An 18,261-nucleotide genomic window follows, 5' to 3' on the forward strand; every position below is an offset into this window, starting at 1 on the left:
TTGGGTTTGGGTTAGGGTTAAGGTTAAGGTTAAGGTTTGGCTTTGGCTTTGGTTGGGGTTGGGGTTGGGGTGGAGTTAGAGTTAGAGTTGTTAGAGTTAGAGCTAGAGTTAATGTGAGAGATTTTGTTGAGTTTTAGGGTTACGGTTAGGGTTAGGGTTAGGGTTTGGGTTGGGATGGAGGTTGGAGTAAAGTTAGAAGTAGGGTTAGGGTTTGGGTTAGGGTTAGGGTTGAGTTAGATAGAGTGAGAGATTTTGTTGAGTTTTAGGGTTAGCGTTAGTTTAGATAGAGTGAGAGATTTTGTTTAGGGTTAGGGTTAGGGTTGGGTTAGTTAGAGTTAGGGTTATGGTTGGGTTAGTTAGGGTTAGGGTTAGGGTTAGGGTTGGGGTTGGGGTTAGGGTAGGGTTAGTGTTAGGGTTAGGGTTCGGGGTAGGGTTAGTGTTAGGGTCAGGGTGGAGTTAGAGTTAGAGCTAGAGTTAATGTAAGAGATTTTGTTGAGTTTTAGGGTTAGGGTTACGGTTAGGGTTAGGGTTAGGGTTTGGGTTGGGATGGAGGTTGGAGTAAAGTTAGAAGTAGGGTTAGGGTTTGGGTTAGGGTTAGGGTTGAGTTAGATAGAGTGAGAGATTTTGTTGAGTTTTAGGGTTAGCGTTAGTTTAGATAGAGTGAGAGATTTGTTTAGGGTTAGGGTTAGGGTTGGGTTAGTTAGAGTTAGGGTTATGGTTGGGTTAGTTAGGGTTAGGGTTAGGGTTGGGGTTGGGGTTAGGGTAGGGTTAGTGTTAGGGTTAGGGTTCGGGGTAGGGTTAGTGTTAGGGTTAGGGTGGAGTTAGAGTTAGAGCTAGAGTTAATGTGAGAGATTTTGTTGAGTTTTAGGGTTAGGGTTACGGTTAGGGTTAGGGTTAGGGTTAGGGTTAGGGTTAGGGTTTGGGTTAGGGTTAGGGTCAGGGTTAGGGTTAGGGTGGAGTTAAAGTTAGGGTTAGGGTTAGGGTTAGGGTTAGGGTTAGGGTTAGGGTTAGGGTTAGGGTTAGGGTTACGGTTAGGGTTAGGGTTAGGGTTAGGGTTAGGGTTTGGGTTGGGATGGAGGTTGGAGTAAAGTTAGAAGTAGGGTTAGGGTTTGGGTTAGGGTTAGGGTTGAGTTAGATAGAGTGAGAGATTTTGTTGAGTTTTAGGGTTAGCGTTAGTTTAGATAGAGTGAGAGATTTTGTTTAGGGTTAGGGTTAGGGTTGGGTTAGTTAGAGTTAGGGTTATGGTTGGGTTAGTTAGGGTTAGGGTTAGGGTTGGGGTTGGGGTTAGGGTAGGGTTAGTGTTAGGGTTAGGGTGGAGTTAGAGTTAGAGCTAGAGTTAATGTGAGAGATTTTGTTGAGTTTTAGGGTTAGGGTTAGGGTTTGGGTTAGGGTTAGGGTTAGGGTTAGGGTTAGGGTGGAGTTAAAGTTAGGGTTAGGGTTAGGGTTAGGGTTAGGGTTAGGGTTAGGGTCAGGTTCTGGGGTTGGGTTTTGGATTGGGTTTGGGGTTACGTTAGGGTTAGGGTTAGGGTTCGGTTAGTATGGTATTTTTTTAATGTAGAAACAAAGAACGGATGACTATGTCTTTTGTTGCCATATTTGGTGTTAGGGTTAGGGTTAGGGTTAGGGTTAGGGTTAGGGTTAGGGTTAGGGTTAGGGTTAGGGTTAGGGTTAGGGTTAGGGTTAGAGCTAGAATTAATGTGAGAGATTTTGTTGAGTTTTAAGGTTAGGGTTACTTTTAGGGTTAGGGTTAGGGTTAGGGTTGTGGTCGTGGTCAGGGTTGGGGTCGGGGTCGGTTTCGGGTTAGGGTTAGGGTTAGAGATAGGGTCAGGGTCTGGGTTTGTGTTTGGGTTGGGTTTGGGGTTGTGTTAGGGTTAGGGTTAGGGTTTTTGTTAGGGTTAGGGTTAGGTTTCGGGTTGGGATGGGGGTTGGGGTAAAGTTAGAATTAGGGTAAGGGTTAGGGTTATGGTTAGGGTTATGGTTGAGGTAAATAGAGTGAGAGATTTTGTTGAGTTTTAGGGTTATAGTTTGGGTTAGGGTTGGGTTAGATAGAATGAGATATTTTGGTTAGGGCTAGGGTTGGGTTAGTTAGGGTTAGGGTTAGGTTAGTTAGGGTTGGGGTTGCACTTGGGGTTGGACCTGGGCTTGGGGTTGGGGTTGGGGTTGGGGCTGGGGTAGGGTTCTGGTTAGGGTTAGGGTTCTGGTTAGGGTTAGGGTTAGGATTCTGTTTAGGGTTAGGGTTAGGGTTAGGGTGGAGTTAGAGTTAGAGCTAGAGTTAATGTGAGAGATTTTGTTGAGTTTTAGGGTTAGGGTTAGGGTTTGGGTTAGGGTTAGGGTTAGGGTTAGGGTTAGGGTGGAGTTAAAGTTAGGGTTAGGGTTAGGGTTAGGGTTAGGGTTAGGGTTAGGGTCAGGTTCTGGGGTTGGGTTTTGGATTGGGTTTGGGGTTACGTTAGGGTTAGGGTTAGGGTTCGGTTAGTATGGTATTTTTTTAATGTAGAAACACAGAACGGATGACTATGTCTTTTGTTGCCATATTTGGTGTTAGGGTTAGGGTTAGGGTTAGGGTTAGGGTTAGGGTTAGGGTTAGGGTTAGGGTTAGGGTTAGGGTTAGGGTTAGAGCTAGAATTAATGTGAGAGATTTTGTTGAGTTTTAAGGTTAGGGTTACTTTTAGGGTTAGGGTTAGGGTTAGGGTTGTGGTCGTGGTCAGGGTTGGGGTCGGGGTCGGTTTCGGGTTAGGGTTAGGGTTAGAGATAGGGTCAGGGTCTGGGTTTGTGTTTGGGTTGGGTTTGGGGTTGTGTTAGGGTTAGGGTTAGGGTTTTTGTTAGGGTTAGGGTTAGGTTTCGGGTTGGGATGGGGGTTGGGGTAAAGTTAGAATTAGGGTAAGGGTTAGGGTTATGGTTAGGGTTATGGTTGAGGTAAATAGAGTGAGAGATTTTGTTGAGTTTTAGGGTTATAGTTTGGGTTAGGGTTGGGTTAGATAGAATGAGATATTTTGGTTAGGGCTAGGGTTGGGTTAGTTAGGGTTAGGGTTAGGTTAGTTAGGGTTGGGGTTGCACTTGGGGTTGGACCTGGGCTTGGGGTTGGGGTTGGGGTTGGGGCTGGGGTAGGGTTCTGGTTAGGGTTAGGGTTCTGGTTAGGGTTAGGGTTAGGATTCTGTTTAGGGTTAGGGTTAGGGTTAGTGTTCGGGTGGAGTTAATGTGAGAGATTTTGTTGAGTTTTAAGGTTAGGGTTACGGTTACGGTTAGGTTTACTTTTATGGTTAGGGTTAGGGTTAGGGTTGGGGATAGGGTCAGGTTCTGGGTTTGGGTTTTGGATTGGGTTTGGGGTTACGTTAGGGTTAGGGTTAGGGTTCGGTTAGTATGGTATTTTTTTTTTATGTAGAAACACAGAACGGATGACTATGTCTTTTGTTGCCAAATTTGGTGTTATTTGCTCCAGTAGTTTTGTGGTTTAAGTTAAGGGAAACACAGTCAGAACATTTATATGCAAAATTGTTTTCTCTAGCGGATCCCGCTATTGAAAATTTAAATCCCTTTTACCATAGAGATTCCCAATTATCCAAATCTAGATTTTTGATACGTTTCTGGCGCAGGATATCATTACGGTTTATTTTGATGATTTTCTCGTTTATACTCTAGAACAATGTGGTCCAACCTTTAGGGTTAGGGTTAGGGTTAGGGCTAGGGTTGGGGGTAGGGTTTGGGTTTGGGTTAGGGTTAAGGTTAAGGTTAAGGTTTGGCTTTGGCTTTGGTTGGGGTTGGGGTTGGGGTGGAGTTAGAGTTAGAGTTGTTAGAGTTAGAGCTAGAGTTAATGTGAGAGATTTTGTTGAGTTTTAGGGTTACGGTTAGGGTTAGGGTTAGGGTTTGGGTTGGGATGGAGGTTGGAGTAAAGTTAGAAGTAGGGTTAGGGTTTGGGTTAGGGTTAGGGTTGAGTTAGATAGAGTGAGAGATTTTGTTGAGTTTTAGGGTTAGCGTTAGTATAGATAGAGTGAGAGATTTTGTTTAGGGTTAGGGTTAGGGTTGGGTTAGTTAGAGTTAGGGTTATGATTGGGTTAGTTAGGGTTAGGGTTAGGGTTAGGGTTGGGGTTGGGGTTAGGGTAGGGTTAGTGTTAGGGTTAGGGTTCGGGGTAGGGTTAGTGTTAGGGTTAGGGTGGAGTTAGAGTTAGAGCTAGAGTTAATGTGAGAGATTTTGTTGAGTTTTAGGGTTAGGGTTACGGTTAGGGTTAGGGTTAGGGTTTGGGTTAGGGTTAGGGTTAGGGTTAGGGTTAGGGTGGAGTTAAAGTTAGGGTTAGGGTTAGGGTTAGGGTTAGGGTTAGGGTTAGGGTTAGGGTTAGGGTTACGGTTAGGGTTAGGGTTAGGGTTTGGGTTGGGATGGAGGTTGGAGTAAAGTTAGAAGTAGGGTTAGGGTTTGGGTTAGGGTTAGGGTTGAGTTAGATAGAGTGAGAGATTTTGTTGAGTTTTAGGGTTAGCGTTAGTTTAGATAGAGTGAGAGATTTTGTTTAGGGTTAGGGTTAGGGTTGGGTTAGTTAGAGTTAGGGTTATGGTTGGGTTAGTTAGGGTTAGGGTTAGGGTTGGGGTTGGGGTTAGGGTAGGGTTAGTGTTAGGGTTAGGGTTCGGGGTAGGGTTAGTGTTAGGGTTAGGGTGGAGTTAGAGTTAGAGCTAGAGTTAATGTAAGAGATTTTGTTGAGTTTTAGGGTTAGGGTTACGGTTAGGGTTAGGGTTAGGGTTAGGGTTAGGGTTTGGGTTAGGGTTAGGGTTAGGGTTAGGGTTAGGGTGGAGTTAAAGTTAGGGTTAGGGTTAGGGTTAGGGTTAGGGTTAGGGTTAGGGTTAGGGTTAGGGTTAGGGTTACGGTTAGGGTTAGGGTTAGGGTTTGGGTTGGGATGGAGGTTGGAGTAAAGTTAGAAGTAGGGTTAGGGTTTGGGTTAGGGTTAGGGTTGAGTTAGATAGAGTGAGAGATTTTGTTGAGTTTTAGGGTTAGCGTTAGTTTAGATAGAGTCAGAGATTTTGTTTAGGGTTAGGGTTAGGGTTGGGTTAGTTAGAGTTAGGGTTATGGTTGGGTTAGTTAGGGTTAGGGTTAGGGTTGGGGTTGGGGTTAGGGTAGGGTTAGTGTTAGGGTTAGGGTTCGGGGTAGGGTTAGTGTTAGGGTTAGGGTGGAGTTAGAGTTAGAGCTAGAGTTAATGTGAGAGATTTTGTTGAGTTTTAGGGTTAGGGTTACGGTTACGGTTAGGGTTAGGGTTAGGGTTAGGGTTAGGGTTAGGGTTAGGGTGGAGTTAAAGTTAGAGCTAGTGTTAGGGTTAGGGATAGGGTCAGGGTCTGGGTTTGGGCTTGTGTTTGGGTTGGGTTTGGGGTTGCGTTATGGTTAGGGTTTGGGTTCGGGTTAGGGTTCGGGTTGGGGTAAAGTTAGAATTAGGGTAAGAGTTAGGGTTAGGGTTAGGGTTGAGTTAGATAGAGTGAGAGATTTTGATGTGTGTAAAGAAGTGTGATGACAGGGATGGAATCTTTTTGGATCCCACCGCTGCCACCAAATGTAAAGAAGTGTGATGACAGGGATGGAATCTTTTTGGATCCCACCGCTGCCACCAAATGTAAAGAAGTGTGATGACAGGGATGGAATCTTTTTGGACCCCACCGCTGCCACCAAATTGCGAAGGATTCACCTTCTACCTCTATGTATTCCACTTTTCAATGTTGTCGCTGCCACCACCTTTGAAAGATGCTTTGCTCAAATAATAAGCAACATTTGAAGAAACAGTAACTTGTTTATTTATAGCACAAAGCTTGATGGTTGCAAGAATGTTATATCTTGAGGTGAACGATGTTACTTCTGTACAGTAAATGTTGCAAGATTTCTCAATAGTTTCACTGAGCTTAGTATGGTATCAGCTTTATATTACTTGTTTCTTTCAGTTAGGAATACTGTCCTTCTTGAACTTAGTTGACCTGTACCCGATCAAACTTGGATTGGGGAGTTTAACTGGTTAACCCTAGTCCTCCTTGACTTAGGGATATAGCCTCAGCTCTTTAGTTATTCCTACTAAAGACTCAGCAACTTTAATTTTAGCCCTTCTCCGCTAAAACTCTCTAGCTGCTCAACTTCCTCCCACAATCTCTTTTTTTTGATCACCCTCCTTTCTCACTGAACAGAACCAACTGCTCTGCTCAACCGACAAACTCCAACTGCCGAATTCCAACTGCTAAATTTTTGAATTCTAAGGCTTCCACCAGCAAGGTGAAGCCACGCCCCTTTTCCTGGCCATGCCTTAGAGGCTCCCAGCTTCTGTATAAGAATAGCTGAAATATACAACCTTAAACAGTCAACCCTAACATAGCAATCATGAATAAAACACAATGATCATGACATCTTTACAATGTGTTTTAGGGTTAAGGTTAGGGTTAGGGTTGTGTTAGATAGAGTGATTTTGTTTAGGGTTAGGGTTAGGGTTAGGGTTGTTAGAGTTAGAGCTAGAATTAATGTGAGAGATTTTGTTGAGTTTTAAGGTTAGGGTTACGGTTAGGGTTACTTTTAGGGTTAGGGTTAGGGTTAGGGTTGTGGTCGTGGTCAGGGTTGGGGTCGGGGTCGGTTTCGGGTTAGGGTTAGGGTTAGAGATAGGGTCAGGGTCTGGGTTTGTGTTTGGGTTGGGTTTGGGGTTGTGTTAGGGTTAGGGTTAGGGTTTTTGTTAGGGTTAGGGTTAGGTTTCGGGTTGGGATGGGGGTTGGGGTAAAGTTAGAATTAGGGTAAGGGTTAGGGTTATGGTTAGGGTTATGGTTGAGGTAAATAGAGTGAGAGATTTTGTTGAGTTTTAGGGTTATAGTTTGGGTTAGGGTTGGGTTAGATAGAATGAGATATTTTGGTTAGGGCTAGGGTTGGGTTAGTTAGGGTTAGGGTTAGGTTAGTTAGGGTTGGGGTTGCACTTGGGGTTGGACCTGGGCTTGGGCTTGGGGTTGGGGTTGGGGCTGGGGTAGGGTTCTGGTTAGGGTTAGGGTTCTGGTTAGGGTTAGGGTTAGGATTCTGTTTAGGGTTAGGGTTAGGGTTAGTGTTCGGGTGGAGTTAATGTGAGAGATTTTGTTGAGTTTTAGGGTTAGGGTTACGGTTACGGTTAGGTTTACTTTTATGGTTAGGGTTAGGGTTAGGGTTGGGGATAGGGTCAGGTTCTGGGTTTGGGTTTTGGATTGGGTTTGGGGTTACGTTAGGGTTAGGGTTAGGGTTCGGTTAGTATGGTTTTTTTTTTTATGTAGAAACACAGAACGGATGACTATGTCTTTTGTTGCCAAATTTGGTGTTATTTGCTCCAGTAGTTTTGTGGTTTAAGTTAAGGGAAACACAGTCAGAACATTTATATGCAAAATTGTTTTCTCTAGCGGATCCCGCTATTGAAAATTTAAATCCCTTTTACCATAGAGATTCCCAATTATCCAAATCTAGATTTTTGATACGTTTCTGGCGCAGGATATCATTACGGTTTATTTTGATGATTTTCTCGTTTATACTCTAGAACAATGTGGTCCAACCTTTAGGGTTAGGGTTAGGGTTAGGGCTAGGGTTGGGGTTAGGGTTTGGGTTTGGGTTAGGGTTAAGGTTAAGGTTAAGGTTTGGCTTTGGCTTTGGGTTGGGGTTGGGGTTGGGGTGGAGTTAGAGTTAGAGTTGTTAGAGTTAGAGCTAGAGTTAATGTGAGAGATTTTGTTGAGTTTTAGGGTTACGGTTAGGGTTAGGGTTAGGGTTTGGGTTGGGATGGAGGTTGGAGTAAAGTTAGAAGTAGGGTTAGGGTTTGGGTTAGGGTTAGGGTTGAGTTAGATAGAGTGAGAGATTTTGTTGAGTTTTAGGGTTAGCGTTAGTTTAGATAGAGTGAGAGATTTTGTTTAGGGTTAGGGTTAGGGTTGGGTTAGTTAGAGTTAGGGTTATGGTTGGGTTAGTTAGGGTTAGGGTTAGGGTTGGGGTTGGGGTTAGGGTAGGGTTAGTGTTAGGGTTAGGGTTCGGGGTAGGGTTAGTGTTAGGGTTAGGGTGGAGTTAGAGTTAGAGCTAGAGTTAATGTGAGAGATTTTGTTGAGTTTTAGGGTTAGGGTTACGGTTACGGTTAGGGTTAGGGTTAGGGTTAGGGTTTGGGTTAGGGTTTGGGTTAGGGTTAGGGTTAGGGTTAGGGTTAGGGTGGAGTTAAAGTTAGAGCTAGGGTTAGGGTTAGGGATAGGGTCAGGGTCTGGGTTTGGGTTTGGGTTTGGGTTGGGTTTGGGGTTGCGTTATGGTTAGGGTTTGGGTTCGGGTTAGGGTTCGGGTTGGGGTAAAGTTAGAATTAGGGTAAGAGTTAGGGTTAGGGTTAGGGTTGAGTTAGATAGAGTGAGAGATTTTGATGTGTGTAAAGAAGTGTGATGACAGGGATGGAATCTTTTTGGATCCCACCGCTGCCACCAAATGTAAAGAAGTGTGATGACAGGGATGGAATCTTTTTGGACCCCACCGCTGCCACCAAATTGCGAAGGATTCACCTTCTACCTCTATGTATTCCACTTTTCAATGTTGTCGCTGCCACCACCTTTGAAAGATGCTTTGCTCAAATAATAAGCAACATTTGAAGAAACAGTAACTTGTTTATTTATAGCACAAAGCTTGATGGTTGCAAGAATGTTATATCTTGAGGTGAACGATGTTACTTCTGTACAGTAAATGTTGCAAGATTTCTCAATAGTTTCACTGAGCTTAGTATGGTATCAGCTTTATATTACTTGTTTCTTTCAGTTAGGAATACTGTCCTTCTTGAACTTAGTTGACCTGTACCCGATCAAACTTGGATTGGGGAGTTTAACTGGTTAACCCTAGTCCTCCTTGACTTAGGGATATAGCCTCAGCTCTTTAGTTATTCCTACTAAAGACTCAGCAACTTTAATTTTAGCCCTTCTCCGCTAAAACTCTCTAGCTGCTCAACTTCCTCCCACAATCTCTTTTTTTTGATCACCCTCCTTTCTCACTGAACAGAACCAACTGCTCTGCTCAACCGACAAACTCCAACTGCCGAATTCCAACTGCTAAATTTTTGAATTCTAAGGCTTCCACCAGCAAGGTGAAGCCACGCCCCTTTTCCTGGCCATGCCTTAGAGGCTCCCAGCTTCTGTATAAGAATAGCTGAAATATACAACCTTAAACAGTCAACCCTAACATAGCAATCATGAATAAAACACAATGATCATGACATCTTTACAATGTGTTTTAGGGTTAAGGTTAGGGTTAGGGTTGTGTTAGATAGAGTGATTTTGTTTAGGGTTAGGGTTAGGGTTAGGGTTGTTAGAGTTAGAGCTAGAATTAATGTGAGAGATTTTGTTGAGTTTTAAGGTTAGGGTTACGGTTAGGGTTACTTTTAGGGTTAGGGTTAGGGTTAGGGTTGTGGTCGTGGTCAGGGTTGGGGTCGGGGTCGGTTTCGGGTTAGGGTTAGGGTTAGAGATAGGGTCAGGGCCTGGGTTTGTGTTTGGGTTGGGTTTGGGGTTGTGTTAGGGTTAGGGTTAGGGTTTTTGTTAGGGTTAGGGTTAGGTTTCGGGTTGGGATGGGGGTTTTGGTAAAGTTAGGGTAAGGGTTAGGGTTATGGTTAGGGTTATGGTTGAGGTAAATAGAGTGAGAGATTTTGTTGAGTTTTAGGGTTATAGTTTGGGTTAGGGTTGGGTTAGATAGAATGAGATATTTTGGTTAGGGCTAGGGTTGGGTTAGTTAGGGTTAGGGTTAGGTTAGTTAGGGTTGGGGTTGCACTTGGGGTTGGACCTGGGCTTGGGGTTGGGGTTGGGGTTGGGGCTGGGGTAGGGTTCTGGTTAGGGTTAGGGTTCTGGTTAGGGTTAGGGTTAGGATTCTGTTTAGGGTTAGGGTTAGGGTTAGGGTTCGGGTGGAGTTAATGTGAGAGATTTTGTTGAGTTTTAGGGTTAGGGTTACGGTTACGGTTAGGTTTACTTTTATGGTTAGGGTTAGGGTTAGGGTTGGGGATAGGGTCAGGTTCTGGGTTTGGGTTTTGGATTGGGTTTGGGGTTACGTTAGGGTTAGGGTTAGGGTTCGGTTAGTATGGTATTTTTTTTTATGTAGAAACACAGAACGGATGACTATGTCTTTTGTTGCCAAATTTGGTGTTATTTGCTCCAGTAGTTTTGTGGTTTAAGTTAAGGGAAACACAGTCAGAACATTTATATGCAAAATTGTTTTCTCTAGCGGATCCCGCTATTGAAAATTTAAATCCCTTTTACCATAGAGATTCCCAATTATCCAAATCTAGATTTTTGATACGTTTCTGGCGCAGGATATCATTACGGTTTATTTTGATGATTTTCTCGTTTATACTCTAGAACAATGTGGTCCAACCTTTAGGGTTAGGGTTAGGGTTAGGGCTAGGGTTGGGGTTAGGGTTTGGGTTTGGGTTAGGGTTAAGGTTAAGGTTAAGGTTTGGCTTTGGCTTTGGGTTGGGGTTGGGGTTGGGGTGGAGTTAGAGTTAGAGTTGTTAGAGTTAGAGCTAGAGTTAATGTGAGAGATTTTGTTGAGTTTTAGGGTTAGGGTTACGGTTACGGTTAGGGTTAGGGTTAGGGTTAGGGTTAGGGTTTGGGTTAGGGTTAGGGTTAGGGTTAGGGTTAGGGTGGAGTTAAAGTTAGAGCTAAGGTTAGGGTTAGGGATAGGGTCAGGGTCTGGGTTTGGGTTTGGGTTTGGGTTGGGTTTGGGGTTGCGTTATGGTTAGGGTTTGGGTTCGGGTTAGGGTTCGGGTTGGGGTAAAGTTAGAATTAGGGTAAGAGTTAGGGTTAGGGTTAGGGTTGAGTTAGATAGAGTGAGAGATTTTGATGTGTGTAAAGAAGTGTGATGACAGGGATGGAATCTTTTTGGATCCCACCGCTGCCACCAAATGTAAAGAAGTGTGATGACAGGGATGGAATCTTTTTGGACCCCACCGCTGCCACCAAATTGCGAAGGATTCACCTTCTACCTCTATGTATTCCACTTTTCAATGTTGTCGCTGCCACCACCTTTGAAAGATGCTTTGCTCAAATAATAAGCAACATTTGAAGAAACAGTAACTTGTTTATTTATAGCACAAAGCTTGATGGTTGCAAGAATGTTATATCTTGAGGTGAACGATGTTACTTCTGTACAGTAAATGTTGCAAGATTTCTCAATAGTTTCACTGAGCTTAGTATGGTATCAGCTTTATATTACTTGTTTCTTTCAGTTAGGAATACTGTCCTTCTTGAACTTAGTTGACCTGTACCCGATCAAACTTGGATTGGGGAGTTTAACTGGTTAACCCTAGTCCTCCTTGACTTAGGGATATAGCCTCAGCTCTTTAGTTATTCCTACTAAAGACTCAGCAACTTTAATTTTAGCCCTTCTCCGCTAAAACTCTCTAGCTGCTCAACTTCCTCCCACAATCTCTTTTTTTCGATCACCCTCCTTTCTCACTGAACAGAACCAACTGCTCTGCTCAACTGACAAACTCCAACTGCCGAATTCCAAGTGCTAAATTTTTGAATTCTAAGGCTTCCACCAGCAAGGTGAAGCCACGCCCCTTTTCCTGGCCATGCCTTAGAGGCTCCCAGCTTCTGTATAAGAATAGCTGAAATATACAACCTTAAACAGTCAACCCTAACATAGCAATCATGAATAAAACACAATGATCATGACATCTTTACAATGTGTTTTAGGGTTAAGGTTAGGGTTAGGGTTGTGTTAGATAGAGTGATTTTGTTTAGGGTTAGGGTTAGGGTTAGGGTTGTTAGAGTTAGAGCTAGAATTAATGTGAGAGATTTTGTTGAGTTTTAAGGTTAGGGTTACGGTTAGGGTTACTTTTAGGGTTAGGGTTAGGGTTAGGGTTGTGGTCGTGGTCAGGGTTGGGGTCGGGGTCGGTTTCGGGTTAGGGTTAGGGTTAGAGATAGGGTCAGGGTCTGGGTTTGTGTTTGGGTTGGGTTTGGGGTTGTGTTAGGGTTAGGGTTAGGGTTTTTGTTAGGGTTAGGGTTAGGTTTCGGGTTGGGATGGGGGTTGGGGTAAAGTTAGAATTAGGGTAAGGGTTAGGGTTATGGTTAGGGTTATGGTTGAGGTAAATAGAGTGAGAGATTTTGTTGAGTTTTAGGGTTATAGTTTGGGTTAGGGTTGGGTTAGATAGAATGAGATATTTTGGTTAGGGCTAGGGTTGGGTTAGTTAGGGTTAGGGTTAGGTTAGTTAGGGTTGGGGTTGCACTTGGGGTTGGACCTGGGCTTGGGCTTGGGGTTGGGGTTGGGGCTGGGGTAGGGTTCTGGTTAGGGTTAGGGTTCTGGTTAGGGTTAGGGTTAGGATTCTGTTTAGGGTTAGGGTTAGGGTTAGTGTTCGGGTGGAGTTAATGTGAGAGATTTTGTTGAGTTTTAGGGTTAGGGTTACGGTTAGGTTTACTTTTATGGTTAGGGTTAGGGTTAGGGTTGGGGATAGGGTCAGGTTCTGGGTTTGGGTTTTGGATTGGGTTTGGGGTTACGTTAGGGTTAGGGTTAGGGTTCGGTTAGTATGGTTTTTTTTTTTATGTAGAAACACAGAACGGATGACTATGTCTTTTGTTGCCAAATTTGGTGTTATTTGCTCCAGTAGTTTTGTGGTTTAAGTTAAGGGAAACACAGTCAGAACATTTATATGCAAAATTGTTTTCTCTAGCGGATCCCGCTATTGAAAATTTAAATCCCTTTTACCATAGAGATTCCCAATTATCCAAATCTAGATTTTTGATACGTTTCTGGCGCAGGATATCATTACGGTTTATTTTGATGATTTTCTCGTTTATACTCTAGAACAATGTGGTCCAACCTTTAGGGTTAGGGTTAGGGTTAGGGCTAGGGTTGGGGTTAGGGTTTGGGTTTGGGTTAGGGTTAAGGTTAAGGTTAAGGTTTGGCTTTGGCTTTGGGTTGGGGTTGGGGTTGGGGTGGAGTTAGAGTTAGAGTTGTTAGAGTTAGAGTTAATGTGAGAGATTTTGTTGAGTTTTAGGGTTACGGTTAGGGTTAGGGTTAGGGTTTGGGTTGGGATGGAGGTTGGAGTAAAGTTAGAAGTAGGGTTAGGGTTTGGGTTAGGGTTAGGGTTGAGTTAGATAGAGTGAGAGATTTTGTTGAGTTTTAGGGTTAGCGTTAGTTTAGATAGAGTGAGAGATTTTGTTTAGGGTTAGGGTTAGGGTTGGGTTAGTTAGAGTTAGGGTTATGGTTGGGTTAGTTAGGGTTAGGGTTAGGGTTGGGGTTGGGGTTAGGGTAGGGTTAGTGTTAGGGTTAGGGTTCGGGGTAGGGTTAGTGTTAGGGTTAGGGTGGAGTTAGAGTTAGAGCTAGAGTTAATGTGAGAGATTTTGTTGAGTTTTAGGGTTAGGGTTACGGTTAGGGTTAGGGTTAGGGTTAGGGTTAGGGTTAGGGTTAGGGTTAGGGTTAGGGTGGAGTTAAAGTTAGAGCTAGTGTTAGGGTTAGGGATAGGGTCAGGGTCTGGGTTTGGGCTTGTGTTTGGGTTGGGTTTGGGGTTGCGTTATGGTTAGGGTTTGGGTTCGGGTTAGGGTTTGGGTTGGGGTAAAGTTAGAATTAGGGTAAGAGTTAGGGTTAGGGTTAGGGTTGAGTTAGATAGAGTGAGAGATTTTGATGTGTGTAAAGAAGTGTGATGACAGGGATGGAATCTTTTTGGATCCCACCGCTGCCACCAAATGTAAAGAAGTGTGATGACAGGGATGGAATCTTTTTGGACCCCACCGCTGCCACCAAATTGCGAAGGATTCACCTTCTACCTCTATGTATTCCACTTTTCAATGTTGTCGCTGCCACCACCTTTGAAAGATGCTTTGCTCAAATAATAAGCAACATTTGAAGAAACAGTAACTTGTTTATTTATAGCACAAAGCTTGATGGTTGCAAGAATGTTATATCTTGAGGTGAACGATGTTACTTCTGTACAGTAAATGTTGCAAGATTTCTCAATAGTTTCACTGAGCTTAGTATGGTATCAGCTTTATATTACTTGTTTCTTTCACTTAGGAATACTGTCCTTCTTGAACTTAGTTGACCTGTACCCGATCAAACTTGGATTGGGGAGTTTAACTGGTTAACCCTAGTCCTCCTTGACTTAGGGATATAGCCTCAGCTCTTTAGTTATTCCTACTAAAGACTCAGCAACTTTAATTTTAGCCCTTCTCCGCTAAAACTCTCTAGCTGCTCAACTTCCTCCCACAATCTCTTTTTTTCGATCACCCTCCTTTCTCACTGAACAGAACCAACTGCTCTGCTCAACCGACAAACTCCAACTGCCGAATTCCAAGTGCTAAATTTTTGAATTCTAAGGCTTCCACCAGCAAGGTGAAGCCACGCCCCTTTTCCTGGCCATGCCTTAGAGGCTCCCAGCTTCTGTATAAGAATAGCTGAAATATACAACCTTAAACAGTCAACCCTAACATAGCAATCATGAATAAAACACAATGATCATGACATCTTTACAATGTGTTTTAGGGTTAAGGTTAGGGTTAGGGTTGTGTTAGATAGAGTGATTTTGTTTAGGGTTAGGGTTAGGGTTAGGGTTGTTAGAGTTAGAGCTAGAATTAATGTGAGAGATTTTGTTGAGTTTTAAGGTTAGGGTTACGGTTAGGGTTACTTTTAGGGTTAGGGTTAGGGTTAGGGTTGTGGTCGTGGTCAGGGTTGGGGTCGGGGTCGGTTTCGGGTTAGGGTTAGGGTTAGAGATAGGGTCAGGGTCTGGGTTTGTGTTTGGGTTGGGTTTGGGGTTGTGTTAGGGTTAGGGTTAGGGTTTTTGTTAGGGTTAGGGTTAGGTTTCGGGTTGGGATGGGGGTTGGGGTAAAGTTAGAATTAGGGTAAGGGTTAGGGTTATGGTTAGGGTTATGGTTGAGGTAAATAGAGTGAGAGATTTTGTTGAGTTTTAGGGTTATAGTTTGGGTTAGGGTTGGGTTAGATAGAATGAGATATTTTGGTTAGGGCTAGGGTTGGGTTAGTTAGGGTTAGGGTTAGGTTAGTTAGGGTTGGGGTTGCACTTGGGGTTGGACCTGGGCTTGGGGTTGGGGTTGGGGTTGGGGCTGGGGTAGGGTTCTGGTTAGGGTTAGGGTTCTGGTTAGGGTTAGGGTTAGGATTCTGTTTAGGGTTAGGGTTAGGGTTAGTGTTCGGGTGGAGTTAATGTGAGAGATTTTGTTGAGTTTTAGGGTTAGGGTTACGGTTACGGTTAGGTTTACTTTTATGGTTAGGGTTAGGGTTAGGGTTGGGGATAGGGTCAGGTTCTGGGTTTGGGTTTTGGATTGGGTTTGGGGTTACGTTAGGGTTAGGGTTAGGGTTCGGTTAGTATGGTATTTTTTTTTTTATGTAGAAACACAGAACGGATGACTATGTCTTTTGTTGCCAAATTTGGTGTTATTTGCTCCAGTAGTTTTGTGGTTTAAGTTAAGGGAAACACAGTCAGAACATTTATATGCAAAATTGTTTTCTCTAGCGGATCCCGCTATTGAAAATTTAAATCCCTTTTACCATAGAGATTCCCAATTATCCAAATCTAGATTTTTGATACGTTTCTGGCGCAGGATATCATTACGGTTTATTTTGATGATTTTCTCGTTTATACTCTAGAACAATGTGGTCCAACCTTTAGGGTTAGGGTTAGGGTTAGGGCTAGGGTTGGGGTTAGGGTTTGGGTTTGGGTTAGGGTTAAGGTTAAGGTTAAGGTTTGGCTTTGGCTTTGGGTTGGGGTTGGGGTTGGGGTGGAGTTAGAGTTGGAGTTGTTAGAGTTAGAGCTAGAGTTAATGTGAGAGATTTTGTTGAGTTTTAGGGTTACGGTTAGGGTTAGGGTTAGGGTTTGGGTTGGGATGGAGGTTGGAATAAAGTTAGAAGTAGGGTTAGGGTTTGGGTTAGGGTTAGGGTTGAGTTAGATAGAGTGAGAGATTTTGTTGAGTTTTAGGGTTAGCGTTAGTTTAGATAGAGTGAGAGATTTTGTTTAGGGTTAGGGTTAGGGTTGGGTTAGTTAGAGTTAGGGTTATGGTTGGGTTAGTTAGGGTTAGGGTTAGGGTTGGGGTTGGGGTTAGGGTAGGGTTAGTGTTAGGGTTAGGGTTCGGGGTAGGGTTAGTGTTAGGGTTAGGGTGGAGTTAGAGTTAGAGCTAGAGTTAATGTGAGAGATTTTGTTGAGTTTTAGGGTTAGGGTTACGGTTACGGTTAGGGTTAGGGTTAGGGTTAGGGTTAGGGTTAGGGTGGAGTTAAAGTTAGAGCTAGGGTTAGGGTTAGGGATAGGAACAGGGTCTGGGTTTGGGTTTGGGTTTGGGATGGGTTTGGGGTTGCGTTATGGTTAGGGTTTGGGTTCGGGTTAGGGTTCGGGTTGGGGTAAAGTTAGAATTAGGGTAAGAGTTAGGGTTAGGGTTAGGGTTGAGTTAGATAGAGTGAGAGATTTTGATGTGTGTAAAGAAGTGTGATGACAGGGATGGAATCTTTTTGGATCCCACCGCTGCCACCAAATGTAAAGAAGTGTGATGACAGGGATGGAATCTTTTTGGACCCCACCGCTGCCACCAAATTGCAAAGGATTCACCTTCTACCTCTATGTATTCCACTTTTCAATGTTGTCGCTGCCACCACCTTTGAAAGATGCTTTGCTCAAATAATAAGCAACATTTGAAGAAACAGTAACTTGTTTATTTATAGCACAAAGCTTGATGGTTGCAAGAATGTTATATCTTGAGGTGAACGATGTTACTTCTGTACAGTAAATGTTGCAAGATTTCTCAATAGTTTCACTGAGCTTAGTATGGTATCAGCTTTATATTACTTGTTTCTTTCAGTTAGGAATACTGTCCTTCTTGAACTTAGTTGACCTGTACGCGATCAAACTTGGATTGGGGAGTTTAACTGGTTAACCCTAGTCCTCCTTGACTTAGGGATATAGCCTCAGCTCTTTAGTTATTCCTACTAAAGACTCAGCAACTTTAATTTTAGCCCTTCTCCACTAAAACTCTCTAGCTGCTCAACTTCCTCCCACAATCTCTTTTTTTTGATCACCCTCCTTTCTCACTGAACAGAACCAACTGCTCTGCTCAACCGACAAACTCCAACTGCCGAATTCCAACTGCTAAATTTTTGAATTCTAAGGCTTCCACCAGCAAGGTGAAGCCACGCCCCTTTTCCTGGCCATGCCTTAGAGGCTCCCAGCTTCTGTATAAGAATAGCTGAAATATACAACCTTAAACAGTCAACCCTAACATAGCAATCATGAATAAAACACAATGATCATGACATCTTTACAATGTGTTTTAGGGTTAAGGTTAGGGTTAGGGTTGTGTTAGATAGAGTGATTTTGTTTAGGGTTAGGGTTAGGGTTAGGGTTGTTAGAGTTAGAGCTAGAATTAATGTGAGAGATTTTGTTGAGTTTTAAGGTTAGGGTTACGGTTAGGGTTACTTTTAGGGTTAGGGTTAGGGTTAGGGTTGTGGTCGTGGTCAGGGTTGGGGTCGGGGTCGGTTTCGGGTTAGGGTTAGGGTTAGAGATAGGGTCAGGGTCTGGGTTTGTGTTTGGGTTGGGTTTGGGGTTGTGTTAGGGTTAGGGTTAGGGTTTTTGTTAGGGTTAGGGTTAGGTTTCGGGTTGGGATGGGGGTTGGGGTAAAGTTAGAATTAGGGTAAGGGTTAGGGTTATGGTTAGGGTTATGGTTGAGGTAAATAGAGTGAGAGATTTTGTTGAGTTTTAGGGTTATAGTTTGGGTTAGGGTTGGGTTAGATAGAATGAGATATTTTGGTTAGGGCTAGGGTTGGGTTAGTTAGGGTTAGGGTTAGGTTAGTTAGGGTTGGGGTTGCACTTGGGGTTGGACCTGGGCTTGGGCTTGGGGTTGGGGTTGGGGCTGGGGTAGGGTTCTGGTTAGGGTTAGGGTTCTGGTTAGGGTTAGGGTTAGGATTCTGTTTAGGGTTAGGGTTAGGGTTAGTGTTCGGGTGGAGTTAATGTGAGAGATTTTGTTGAGTTTTAGGGTTAGGGTTACGGTTAGGTTTACTTTTATGGTTAGGGTTAGGGTTAGGGTTGGGGATAGGGTCAGGTTCTGGGTTTGGGTTTTGGATTGGGTTTGGGGTTACGTTAGGGTTAGGGTTAGGGTTCGGTTAGTATGGTTTTTTTTTTTATGTAGAAACACAGAACGGATGACTATGTCTTTTGTTGCCAAATTTGGTGTTATTTGCTCCAGTAGTTTTGTGGTTTAAGTTAAGGGAAACACAGTCAGAACATTTATATGCAAAATTGTTTTCTCTAGCGGATCCCGCTATTGAAAATTTAAATCCCTTTTACCATAGAGATTCCCAATTATCCAAATCTAGATTTT

Source organism: Anolis carolinensis, chromosome 1 (assembly GCF_035594765.1).
Source record: "Anolis carolinensis isolate JA03-04 chromosome 1, rAnoCar3.1.pri, whole genome shotgun sequence".
NCBI lineage: Eukaryota > Metazoa > Chordata > Lepidosauria > Squamata > Dactyloidae > Anolis > Anolis carolinensis.